We start from the raw sequence: 12,531 nt of genomic DNA, 5'->3' as shown, positions 1-12,531 counted from the left end.
TCTTATCATTAAGGTAGGAGGGCCAGCTGCATAAGGAATCCCCAGGGGGCTGTTAGGGACTTTAGGAGTGGTAGAAGTTTGGGGACTTTTCCCTGTGGGGGATGTGGGGAGAGTGCTGGGGTCTCAACTTGAAATGTCACAGCTGGGTTGGGGAGCCTAGTTGATACAGACTGAAATTTTAGCTGTCTTAGTATCAGTACAAAGTTTTTGTTACATCCTAGTTCCTATTGCCCAAGGGTCAACACCTCTAAGGCCAGACTTTTTCCTCCCCCTCCCTTCCTTCCTCCCTTCCTTCCTTCTTTCTCTTCTTTCCTCTTCTGTCTTTCTCTTTCTAGTACTGGGGATGTGGGGTGCCTTCACACTCAAGGCAAGTGTACACACACACAGAGACATACACACACACACCACTCCAAGGCAGGGCTTCTTCTGCACCCAGCACAGGACATAACTGATCCCCAAGGAATTAAAGGGCTTTTATTGAAGACAGAAATGCAAGAGTCAGGACCTCGTTCATAAGTCCTTTATGGAGCTTGCATTCTACACCTCCCATGGTGTCAGGAGCCTCCCAGCCCTCTTCAGGTTACGGTGTGTCCGCCTCACCAACTCTCCTTGAGAGGTATGGGTGAACATGTGCCGCCAGCAGGACTCTGCTCATACCCAGGTACAAGAGAGGGATAAGGATGGGAAAAAAGAGACATTTGCATTCTAGGTCATTAAATATCAAGCAATAGGAGCTTCTTCACTTGAGCCCCAGCCCTGGAGCACGTACATGCCAGATCTTTCCCAAGTGCTCTTCAAGCAAACCCCCTGGCTTTTCCATCACTGCCCTTCATTTCCCACAGGTACTGTTTTACATAACCTTATACCAGATTGGTTCATCCTCTCCTCGGTATCTATCCCATATGGTTTTCCTCCTAATCCAGGTAACACCTCGGTTACCTCAGTCTCTTTCAAAGTCACATCAAGCTGCTTTTCCTGGACCCAGAGTGAGCCTTATTTCATCTATTGATGAGTTGATGTAGAAGCACTGCACCGACTGGCATGAGAAGAACTTTGGAGAGATTCCCAAGCCCGGAGTTGGTCAGATAAATAGATAGATAAATAGATCTATACGTTCAGATCCTGTGTGTGCATACACACCTAAGCATATAGACGACAGTAAATAACAAATCTGTTTAAGTGGCAACATGTACTGAGATTCTTGTCCACAACTATGATGACTCATCCTGATGTAAGCAACTAATATCTAAAAGGTGGTTTTTCTAAGCAAAGACATGGGCATTTCCTACTTAGAGAGATTTAGAGATTTTCCAGTTTTCTTTGTCTTAACAGCTCAATAACAAACACAACAGTGGGAAGCCGGGGTCCTGCAGCTTCCTCCAAGCACCAACTCCAGCTAAGATTACTCTTCAGTTTACCTGAGATTTACCTCCTTCAATATCCGCTTCCTTTAACAGACTAGAAAATAAATAAAATAAACCCTAACAACCGTAGGGCTCTACTTCAGGAAAACAAACAGCCTCTTTCCTCTTCTTCTTTTTTTTTTTTTTTTAATGACTAATCTGAATTTTTCTCATTAATCACTAATTTACAAGTTGGCCTTGGGGACATTTCTCTTGAGTTTCTAAGTTAAAAAAATAAATACAAAGTACCTACAGTTACTGAAATTAGCACTTTTTTTTTTTCTGGTCTACAAAACAAACCCAGCCCTAATCACTTTATTTTTATTTATTTATTTTTTAAAAATCTCTATTTCCATCTACTATTTACTAAGTCAATTATCAGCAATTCTTGTTTCCAGTAATGGAAAGCATTTGAAGCTGGTGAGGTGATGCATACCAGTGATCCCAATTTCTCTGGGGTCTGAGGCTAGAGGATCCTAAGTTAGAGCTCAGTTTAGGGAATACAAGTAGACTCCTCCCTGCTACACCCCCCAAAACAAAGAACATGAGTGTGGTTGGGCATGGTGGCACACTAATTGGGCCTGATGTGGCAATGCACACACACTTTTAATCCCAGTGCCTGGGAGACAGAGACAGGTGTATCTCTGTAAGAACAAGGCCAGTCTGGTCTACATAGCAAAGTTCCAGTTCAGCTGGGGCTACAGGGAGACCATGTCTCAAACAAACAAACAAAACCACAAGCGTGTTTCATAATGCCTGCAGGGCAAGTGCTTTTCTGTGGCCTTCTTCAGTCTACTATGAAGCATGTATTTTGAGTCTTGCATTCATCTATTCTCAGAACATGTCTGTGAGAAAATTGAGTTCCACAATCTGCAGAGCATGGGAAGTAAGATCTAATAGGAATGTTATCTGTGCATCAAATTAATATCGTGTCATAGCTAACCATGAGACAAAGATGAAGCAAACTATAAAATAAAAGAGATTTCACTGAAGAAGAATTTATCAGCATGAACTAGGCCTCTCCAAGAACTGAGGACGAATTCCAGAAAGAAATGTACGGGGCTGAGCTGAGGATATTGCTGAGGTGTATAGTGTTTGCCTAGGATGTACAAGGCTCTGGGCTCAATCTCCTAGTATGGAAGAAGGAATTAGCACCCACCCCATTATGAGAGTGTTTTCTATATCTCCTTAGCAGGGTCAAGTGTCAAATCTGAATTAGATCACCACTACTAAGGGTCATTGATTTCAGTTTCCCATCGGTGCCGTTATAAAATACACAGTGACAATATGAATTTGTGGGATTTTTGTTGTTTTGGCTTTTGGGTTTTGCTTTGCTTATTGTATTTTATTTGTTGGGGGAGGGGTTGTGTGGTTTTCTTGAGACAGGGACTCATGAGGTAGCCCTGGCTGGCCTGGAACTCTCTATGTAGTCCAGGAGGGCCTCAAATTTATAGAGATCTGCCTGCTTCTGCCTCCTAAGCACTGGGATTAAAGGGGTGTGTACATCACCACGTCCAACCCAATTATTAAGTGGTAAGTATGCTTTTCTACATAGACAAATTTTGAGGTGTTCAGTTAGTTTCAGATGAAAAATTTTAGAGCTTTTACAGTGTATCCCTTATAAATTGTAGAAACTTGGAGGAAGGGCTTCAAAAAAGAGTTCTTGGGTGGTAGCTCCATGTACTAAGAATTCATGGGGGTCTTTGAACTGAATCATTAAACATATGCTCACAAAAAGTAGTTAGTTTAATTGAAAATCAGTTCTAAATGCAATAGTTTGAAGAAAAATAACTTTAATATAAAGAGGAGTTCTTAGTGTTGTGCTTGAGGTGCTATCAATGACGTTTCCAGATGTGCTGGCAATACCGTTGAGCATACAGAGGCTGACTTACAGAAAATCAATGTGTGATAAGAGTGCTTACATCTCAGCAGCCAATGTAGAACTCATTTTGTAGAACAGCCAGATCTTATTAATGAAAAAAATGAGAATATGTCCGTATGGCAACATTTCAGAGACATCTCTAAAACAGAACTATTAACCTGGGGTGCTAGGAATACCTGGAAACATCAGAGTTCAGAGATCCTCACAGGCTCTCACATCACATTATCTCTCCTTTCCTTTTCTTTTAATTCGAAGCATTAAACAGGAAGCTGGATTCCAATAAGCAGAACCAGAATTAGATTCGCCAATTAAACAAACCCCTTCAGATCAAAATTAATTTGCTTAATTATCAGCACTGAATATTTAACATCCAATTTGAAAATAAATCCACTCTTAAGTGCAATGCTTTAGCATGAAATTTGCTTCTCCCTGAAAACCAACAGTTCCTAGAAATTCTATTCTCTTAACAAAAGCTATTCAAGTCACAATTATGCACACACACCATCCATGCCACATGCAAATACTCAGTACAATATCCCTTTGCACATTTAAATGTTATTTTTTACATTTAAAATCCAGTGGCTAGGCTTTAGAGATCTCAGCCAGTGGGCCACAGATTAAGGGTTCGTTTCTAATTATCATTTCCTTTCGGTGCTAATGTGTTTGTTCCTTATCAGTGCCATTCACCAGTTTGGGCCTAAATCAGATTAAAAGAAATTCCTTTGATTTGCCAGGTTTCAAAGATACAAAAGAATTTCTCACTTTGCAAATCCCCACAGAGTTTTGGGTGAAGAATGTATCACCTTGGGATGTTGATGCTGTTCTATAATTTAGCCTTGTTGAGAATTCCCCAGCTTCCAAAGCTCTGGGGGGAGGGGGCTGCCCCCATTCTCTACAGGAGTGTTAAGGTACAGCCCTCTACTGTGAGTTTCAGGCCATTAGGCTTCCTGGGGTTTCATGATCATTCATGACTAAAATTCAAATTAACATATTCAAATCTATTTATAAAAAGAATTTTTTTCTTTAATGTTTTAGATATTTCTCCCTATTTTTCAAATTTTCGGATGATACTAAATATTTAACATTCAAACTTCTGTATAAAATAAGGAGTATGCCATCTGCATTGCTTAAATACAAGAAAGATGATGGTGGTCTTCTTTATCCAATAAAGTACAGAGGATGACAGTATGCAGAAAGGCCTTGTCTGACTCCCCAGGTAAACGTGACCCCACCACCTCAATCCTGGGCAAAGGCTCTACCACCACCGCTAAGCCATACCCGGAGCCATACTCTTACTTAAGATGCAGTAATTCTGCAATTGTTTTCTTTTACATTTTAAGGATCAATAAAAGCCCTTCATACATACTACCTTGTCATAAAAAAGATGTATGACTCTAAGAATTTCCAAACATCTCTAAAAGATACTACAGTGCCAGGCATGGTGGTGCACACCTTTAATCCCAGCACTTGGGAGGCAGAGGCAGGGGAATCTCTGTGAGATTGAGGTCTGCCTGGTCTACATAGAGTTCCAGGCAAGCTAGGGCTACAGGGAGACCCTGTCTCCAGTAGGAAAAAAAAAAAAAGGCTAATGTGATCTGGGGGTAGTGGCACATACTTTTAATCCAAGTGCTTTAATTCAAGTGCTCAGAGGCAGAGATCTCTGTGAATTCCAGGCCAGCTTGGTGTACATAGAGAGTTCCAAGCCAGCTAGGGCTACATAGTAAGACCCTGTCTCAAGGAAAAAAAAAGAAAATAAGTTATGTTTAATACATGTGTGTTGTACCTATGTAGTAAGTGCATGCCTGTATTTCCTCAAATAGCTTCTTGGCCACTTCCCCAGTTCTATTACTGGGTTTTTGTCTGGTTTGAGTTTGAATGGGTCTTGTGCATGCTATCACCATTGTTGTAAGTTCATATGAGCACATTCATTCACCACCCTGATTCTTACAATCTTTCTAACCCTGCTTCCACAATGGTCCCTGAACCCTGGGTGGGTGAGATTTAATATGGAAGTCCTATGCAGGGACACACATTCTGCAGTCTCTTACTCTCTACATTTTAGTCAGTGTTAATCGCCCTCTGTTGCATGAAGAAGTTTCGCTGGTGAGAGTTGAAAGATGCATTAGTATTCTCTCTACCCTCTGTTCCACTGTGTTCCGAGAACCTTAGGGGTAGAGGTTCCATTGTAGATGTGTCACTTAGGGCTGGGCATCTCAGACATTTATTCTCTGTGTTTAACCAACTGAGGAGCTCTGTAATAGTCTCCATCTGTTGCTATAAAGAATCTTTGATGAGTAGTGACGAATATACTCCTCAGGGTAGTCTGGAAGTCCTCAAAGGACATTTTTTAAAAGCTGGGTAACTGCATACTAAGGAAATTAGAGAAGGAAAAAACTGAAAGAGTTGGACTTTTTTCTTTGTTTGTTTTGTAGCACGTAGCCCAGGCTGACCTCAAACCCAGATGAGGATGACTTTGAGCTCTTGATCCTCCTGCCTCTACCTTCCAAGTGCTGGCTATAGAGGCATGCATCCCAATACTTCATTCAAGATTTTCATTTTTTAAAACATTTTCAAGAGTGTTCAAAGTATACAAGCATATATAATGCTGTAATAACAACAAAAAAAAATGTTTAACTTTCCTTTTCCCTTGGTGCTGAGAATCAAACCCAGGGCCAGGTACATGACTGAGCAAGCACGTGATCACTGAGGTACACCATCAGGCCCAGAAAAATACTTTTTTTTCCTATGGTCTTTTTGAGACAGGGTCTCCCTGTAGCCCCACCTGGGCTGGGACTCACTATGTAGACCAGGCTGGCCTGGAACTCACAGAGATCCAGAGATCCACCTGCCTCTGCCTCCTGAGTGCTGAGACTAGAAGTCATGTGCCACCATGCCCGGCAGAAAAATACATTTAAAAAACAAAACAAAACAATATGGGAGCTAGGCATTGGGGTGCACACTTTTAATCCCAGCACTCTAGAGGCAGAGGCAAGTGGATCTCTGCAAGTTCAAGGAGAGCTTGGTTTATATAACAAGTTCCAGGCCAGTCAGGGCTAACGAGAGCCTGTCTCAAAAAACAAAAACAAAAACAAAAAATAAGTAAATAAAAATAAAAATCTTTAAGACAAAAACAAAAACAAAAACAAAACAATATGCCAGGCATGGTGGTACAGGCCTATAATCCCAACATTTAGAAAATAAAGTCAGGAGGACCAAGGGTTCAAGGACAACCTAGGCTACATGAAATCCTAACTTGACCCAAATACAACAGTAACTAAAACAATATGCAGAATTGAAATAAAATATGAAAATAATAGTTTAGTAAAAGAATTAAGCACTTTATACAGAATTCTACCATCATGCTTTGTTAGGTACGGATACTGTTCGTACTTTGATATTATTGTCCCAGATAAAAAGGATTATAAAACGACTTTAGAAAGTTGAGACATGGGAAGAGGCCATTTTCCTAGTCACAATGTCATCGACTAGCCATGTGTAAGCTGATGTGGGAAAGATTTCCTTTTTCCGTCTGGGAAGATAGAATTCCATATTTCTTCCACAAAAAGGATCAAAGCCAACATGTGACCTTGATATGGTGGCCTGAGTTGATTTGAGAGATGGACAGTAATCTCCTGGTGTCTATATATGGCTGGTTGTCATGGTAACCCTTTAGAGCCCGCCTATGTATTCTTGTCTTAGTGTTTTGAATCCCCTGGCATTCCATTTTGAAAGACTTCTCTTCAATTTTAGTTTTACTTTTTTTTAAAATTTTCATTTACTTTTTTATTTTATGTGTATTCGTGTATTGCCTGCATGTAGGTAAGTGTACCCATGTCATGCAATGCCCGGGAAGGATAGAAGAGGCTGTCGGATCCTCTGGAACTGGAGTTACAGACAGTTGTTAGCTGCCATGTGGGTGCTGGGATTCAAACCCGGGTCTTCTGCAAGAACAACCAATGTTCTTAACCGCTGAGCCATCTCTCCAGCCCCCAGTTTGACATTGTTTTAATAATATATAACATTGATCTGATCGTTCTCTTCCTTCCTCTATGTGGCAAATCTGCTATGAATAACCATTGTCCAAATAATAATGCCCAAACCCCTCCTTATCAAGGCAAACAAGGCTCTTAAAACTCTGGCCCCAACCAACCCAAACCAACCTTATCACTGTTCTCCTTCACTCCATTCCATACACATACTCCACCACACACCACATACCACCATCCCCACACATGCTCACACATAACACATATAACACCACACACCACACAACACCAATCCCATATATACTCACACATGACACACACAACACCACACACTCATATACTACACACATACCACACACACTACACACATATATACAAACTACACACTACACACACACACACACAACATACTACACATAAACACTCTTCACACACACCACATGTCTACACATTACACACACTGTTTGGTGAAGAACTGAAGAGGACATTGTGGTAACAGTAAATTTTACCTCCTCTGTGAAACTTCCCCAAGTTCTATCAATATTATATCATAACTGTCTATCAAATCAGGAAAATGCTTTGACAAGTACTTTAAAACCAATGTCAGTTTGCTGTGTTGTGCTGTGTTGTGTTGTATGAAATAGGCTGGCCTTAAACTCACTGTGTAGCCAGGGATGACCCTGAATTCCTGAGTTCCTTTTTCTATATCCTGATTGGAATTACAGACATGTGCTGCAATGTCCAACGCTAACGCCAACTTTAAGGATTGACACACTACATATCAAAGGAAATGCAATGAAGTCCAAGAATAACACAAAAGTAAGTTATAGTTACAAAATTATACAACAATGGGGCTGGAGAGAGGTCTCAGCAGGTAAGAACACCAGCTGTTCTTGCAGAAGACCCGGGTTCGAATCCCAGCACCCACATGGCAGCTAACAACTCCAGGCCCAGGGGATCCCACGACCTCTTCTGACCTCCGTGGGCATTGCACGACACGGGTGTGCTTACCTACATGCAGGCAATACACACATACACATAAAATAATAAAATGTTTAAAAAGATTATAGAACAGAATCTGTCTGAGTGATTACACTGGATATTTAAATGGGATCAATCATGAGGGAGCCAGCAGTGCTGAGCTATGTGACAGACTACTGGGCCTCCTTGGAGCTAATAGATCTTATCCACCTTACACACACTGCCCGCCAGGCTCATGAGAGATTGCACACAAGATAGACTTTGTCAAGATGGCCAACAGAGGCCAGGCGTGGTAGTCCACGCCTTTAATCCCAGCACTACAGGGAGATCCTGCCTCACAAAGACCAAAAAAAAAAAAAAAAGATGGCCAACAGAGGATAAAGAAGCTCTCTGAGGAGGAGGAGGGCAAAGTGTGTGGACACAGGGCTTGTTGGGAGGAAGAAAGCCTGCTGGCTGGAGAAAAGCCTGGTGGGAAGAGCCACTCACTGAACAAAAGAATAGGACTGATCCCTTCCTGGGTTTTGATGCTGGGTGGGCCAGGCAGAGCAGACTCTCTGGATATAGAGGCACATGACAAATCGTTGTTGCTAGGGAGAAAGTCCTCAGCATTTGTGATAGCAACCCTTAAGAAAATGATGTTTTTACCCTGAGCTAATAGCAGTTTGTCTGGTTTTTGTTTCTTTCTTTTCATCAGAACAGAATGCTGACTACAAACACTGAGAGCTAAACACACTGAAAGCAGCAGGTTGGTGGTAAGAATTTGGCAAATGAAAGATGCTAAAACAACCAGCATGCAATCAAGGTTTCGGTATGTTAAGAAGAGTTTTCACCACCTGCAGATAAAATAACTGCGTTCATTCAACCTATTATTTTGTACCTTCTGTGTAGCAGGTACTCTGCCAGATATTGGATATAGTATGAATAAAATATGGCCCATGCTCCACAAAATGTTGAATGTGCTTGGAACGTAGTTCAGTAGTAGAGTACTTGCCTTATGCGCACAGGCTGTAGGTTCAACTCAGTACTAAAAAAAGTTAGAGAGACATTTTGCAAATAATAGGGCAATTACTTATTACATTAACAATATAAGTAAATGATATTTAAACTCTGTCTATTATTCTTATTTTACATCTACAAGTGTTTTGCCTGCATATATGTAAGTACACCCGTGTCATTCAATACCACAGAGGCCAGAAGAGGGTATCAAATTCCCTGGAACTGGAGTTACAGATGGTTAGCTGCCATGTGGGTTCTAGGGACCAAATCAGGGTCCTCTGCAAGAACAGCCAGTAGCCTTAACCATTGAGCCCCATAAATGATTTTTTAAGTGACATAGCTATAAAGAAGTAAGTTAAAGCCAAGTGCAATGGTGCACATCTATAATCCCAGCACTAGAGAGGAAGAGACAAGAAAATCAGGAGTTTGAGGCCATCTGAAAAAACACAACAAACAAATGAGCAAATTGCTGTCAACAGTAGCTAGCAATGTCTGTGAAGGGAGAAGCGACTCGGGAGAGTCAGAAAAAGTTCCACCTAGGGATGACTCTTCAGATAAGCCTAAAAAGAAGTACAAGGTCCGTTGTTGTCTGAGAGGGGGGAGTCTTGGAATAAGTGGAAGTACGACAGCCCCTTCGGGGACCTAGGACCCAGCTAAGGAGGGAGAACCCCTGACCACAGAGAATCTTGGAAGCCTTGTTAAGAATGTGAACCTTGGGCTGGAGAGATGGCTCAGCGGTTAAGAACACTGGTCGTTCTTGCAGAAGACCTGAGTTTGAATCCCAGCACCCACATAGCAGCTAACAACTGTCCATAACTCCAGTTCCAGGGGATCTGACAGCCTCTTCTGATCTCCACAGGCATTGCATGACACAAGTGCACTTACCTACACACAGGCAATACACGAATACACATAAAAATTTTAAAAATATACTTTTAAAATTTTTTAAAGTTTTTTTTGAAAAAAAAAAAAAGAATGTAAACCTTGGGCTGGAGAGATGGCTCAGCACTAGCTGCTCTTGCAGAGAGGTCGGGGGTTCAGTTCCCATCACCCACGTGGTGACTAACAACTGTCTGTAACTCCAGTTCCAGGGGGCCCTCTTATGACCTTCATGGGTGTTGCATCCATGGGTACACTTAAATAAACAGGCAAAACACTGATAGACATAAAATAAAAAAAAATTGGGGGGGGGTCTTTTTTATTTTTTGAGACAGGGTCTCCCTGTCACCCCAGCTGGCCTGGAGCTCACAAGAGATCCCCCTGCCTCTGCCTCCCAAGTGCTGGGATCAAAGGTGTGTGCCACCACGCCTAGAAAAAATAATTTTTTTTAAAAAACAAAAAGAATGTGAATCTTGCAGCAGAGGCACGCGCATCTCAGTTTAGATCGAGGTCAGCCTGGTCTGCATATGGAGTTTGAAGCCAGCTGGGGCTACAGGGAAATCCTGTCTCAAAAACAGAACACAGTGCTTTATCGCTACAGCCCTGGACCTCCTCTTCTCTTCCAGTTCTTTATAAAATATGTTAAAAATTGTTGCAAACGGAAGTCACTTCACTATGCTGTTGCACCCTGGAACTAATGCATCCTGTCTCTGTGTTCTGGTGCCCCGTGTATGCCCTCCCCACCAGCCCTTCCCCTCCTGCTTCCCAGCCTCATAGGCCCTCCATTCTGCTCTTTTCTTCCAACTGACTGAACTTTGCAGCTTCATAGTGACTGACATGCAGAACTTGTCTCTCTGGGCCTGGATTACTTCCTTTGACACCACGTCCTTCTGTTGTAGACATTGTGCTGAAAATGATAGGATTTCATTTAAAGGTACAAGGTTAAATTCCACCTCCAAATAAATTTACACGTTCTTTCATTAACAGCTTCCCCCTCCTCCTGCAGTTCTAAGGATTCAATCCAGGGTCTTAGACTCTGCTACTGTGCTGTACCTCCATACTACCCGGTATAGGTTTTTGCTTAATTTGTTTTTTTTCAAACAGGGTCTCCCTGTGCACCCCAGGATGGCCTGATGTCCTGATCTTTTTGCCTCAGCCTCCAGAATGCTTTGCCACACCTGGCTTCAGTGTAACTTCATTTTTTTTTAAATATTTTATTATTTTTATTTTATGTGTATGAGTGTAGCCTGCATGTATGTGAACGCACCCATGTTGTACAACGCCACAGAGGTCAGAAAAGGGCTTCTGATTCCCCTGGAACTGGAGTTAAGGACGGTTCGAAGCCGCCATGGGGGCGCTGGGAATCGAACCCGGGTCCTCTGCATTAGCAGTCAGTGCCCTTAACCGCTGAGCCATCTCTCCAGCCCCCAACTTTAAATTTTTTATTTTGTTATTATTGTATGTGTACACATGACCACTGTGCCAAGGCACTTGGGGTGGAGGTCAGAAGACAACTTTGTAGAGTCAGTTCTCTCCTTCCATCTTTATATCAGTTCCAGGGATCAAACTCAGGACGTCAGACTTGCACTGTACTAGCTGAGCCACCTCACCAGCCCTAGTACAACTCTGATTATGTAGAACATTCAGATATTTTGAAACTTATAACTGCTGAGCTCTCTCTCTCTCTCTCTCTCTCTCTCTCTCTCTCTCTCTCGCTCTCATTCAGATATTTTGAAACTTATAACTGGTGAGCTCTCTCTCTCCATATCTACATGCTAGCGATCTAGTATATATGCATGCTAGGCAAGTAGGCAAGTATTCTATTATTAGGCACCCCAGCTTTACTCTTCATTTTAAATGACTTAGACTGTATTTACTTTTTTTGTTTTTGTTTTTTTCTTTTGTAGATAGGGTCTCACTATGTAGCCCTGGCTGGCCTGGAACTCACAATGTAGACCAGGCTGGCCTTGAACTCACAAGATCTACCTCCCTCTGCTTCCTGAGTGCTGGGAATAAAGGCATGGGCCACCATGCCTAGCTTCTTTGTTTTGACAGGGTATCATTAGGCAGGCCAGGCTAGACATGAACTGGAGATCCTTCTGCCTCTCCCACAGAGTGCTGAGATTACAGGAATGTGCTACCAAAGCCTGATGTATTTATAGTAGACAACATTGTACATTATTATGGCAAGGTGGCCTTTCAGGAAATAAAGTATAATGAGAAAATAAAATAATCATAACTTTGCTTCCTTGGCTCTTTCCTCACCCACCACATTCAGTCAAGAAATATGTCGATGACCTCTCCTCCCTTCACTCTGTGCAACTGACATTTCTCGATCCGCTACGGCCACGACAGAAGCCCATCTTAACGAGTCCTGCACTCTCGTCCATGCTCCCGCCAATCT

The sequence above is a fragment of the Nannospalax galili genome, unplaced genomic scaffold, assembly GCF_000622305.1.
Source record: "Nannospalax galili isolate Female #2095 unplaced genomic scaffold, S.galili_v1.0 scaffold216, whole genome shotgun sequence".
In the NCBI taxonomy this organism is placed as follows: Eukaryota; Metazoa; Chordata; class Mammalia; order Rodentia; family Spalacidae; genus Nannospalax; species Nannospalax galili.
Note: the sequence above shows the minus strand (reverse complement) of the source record.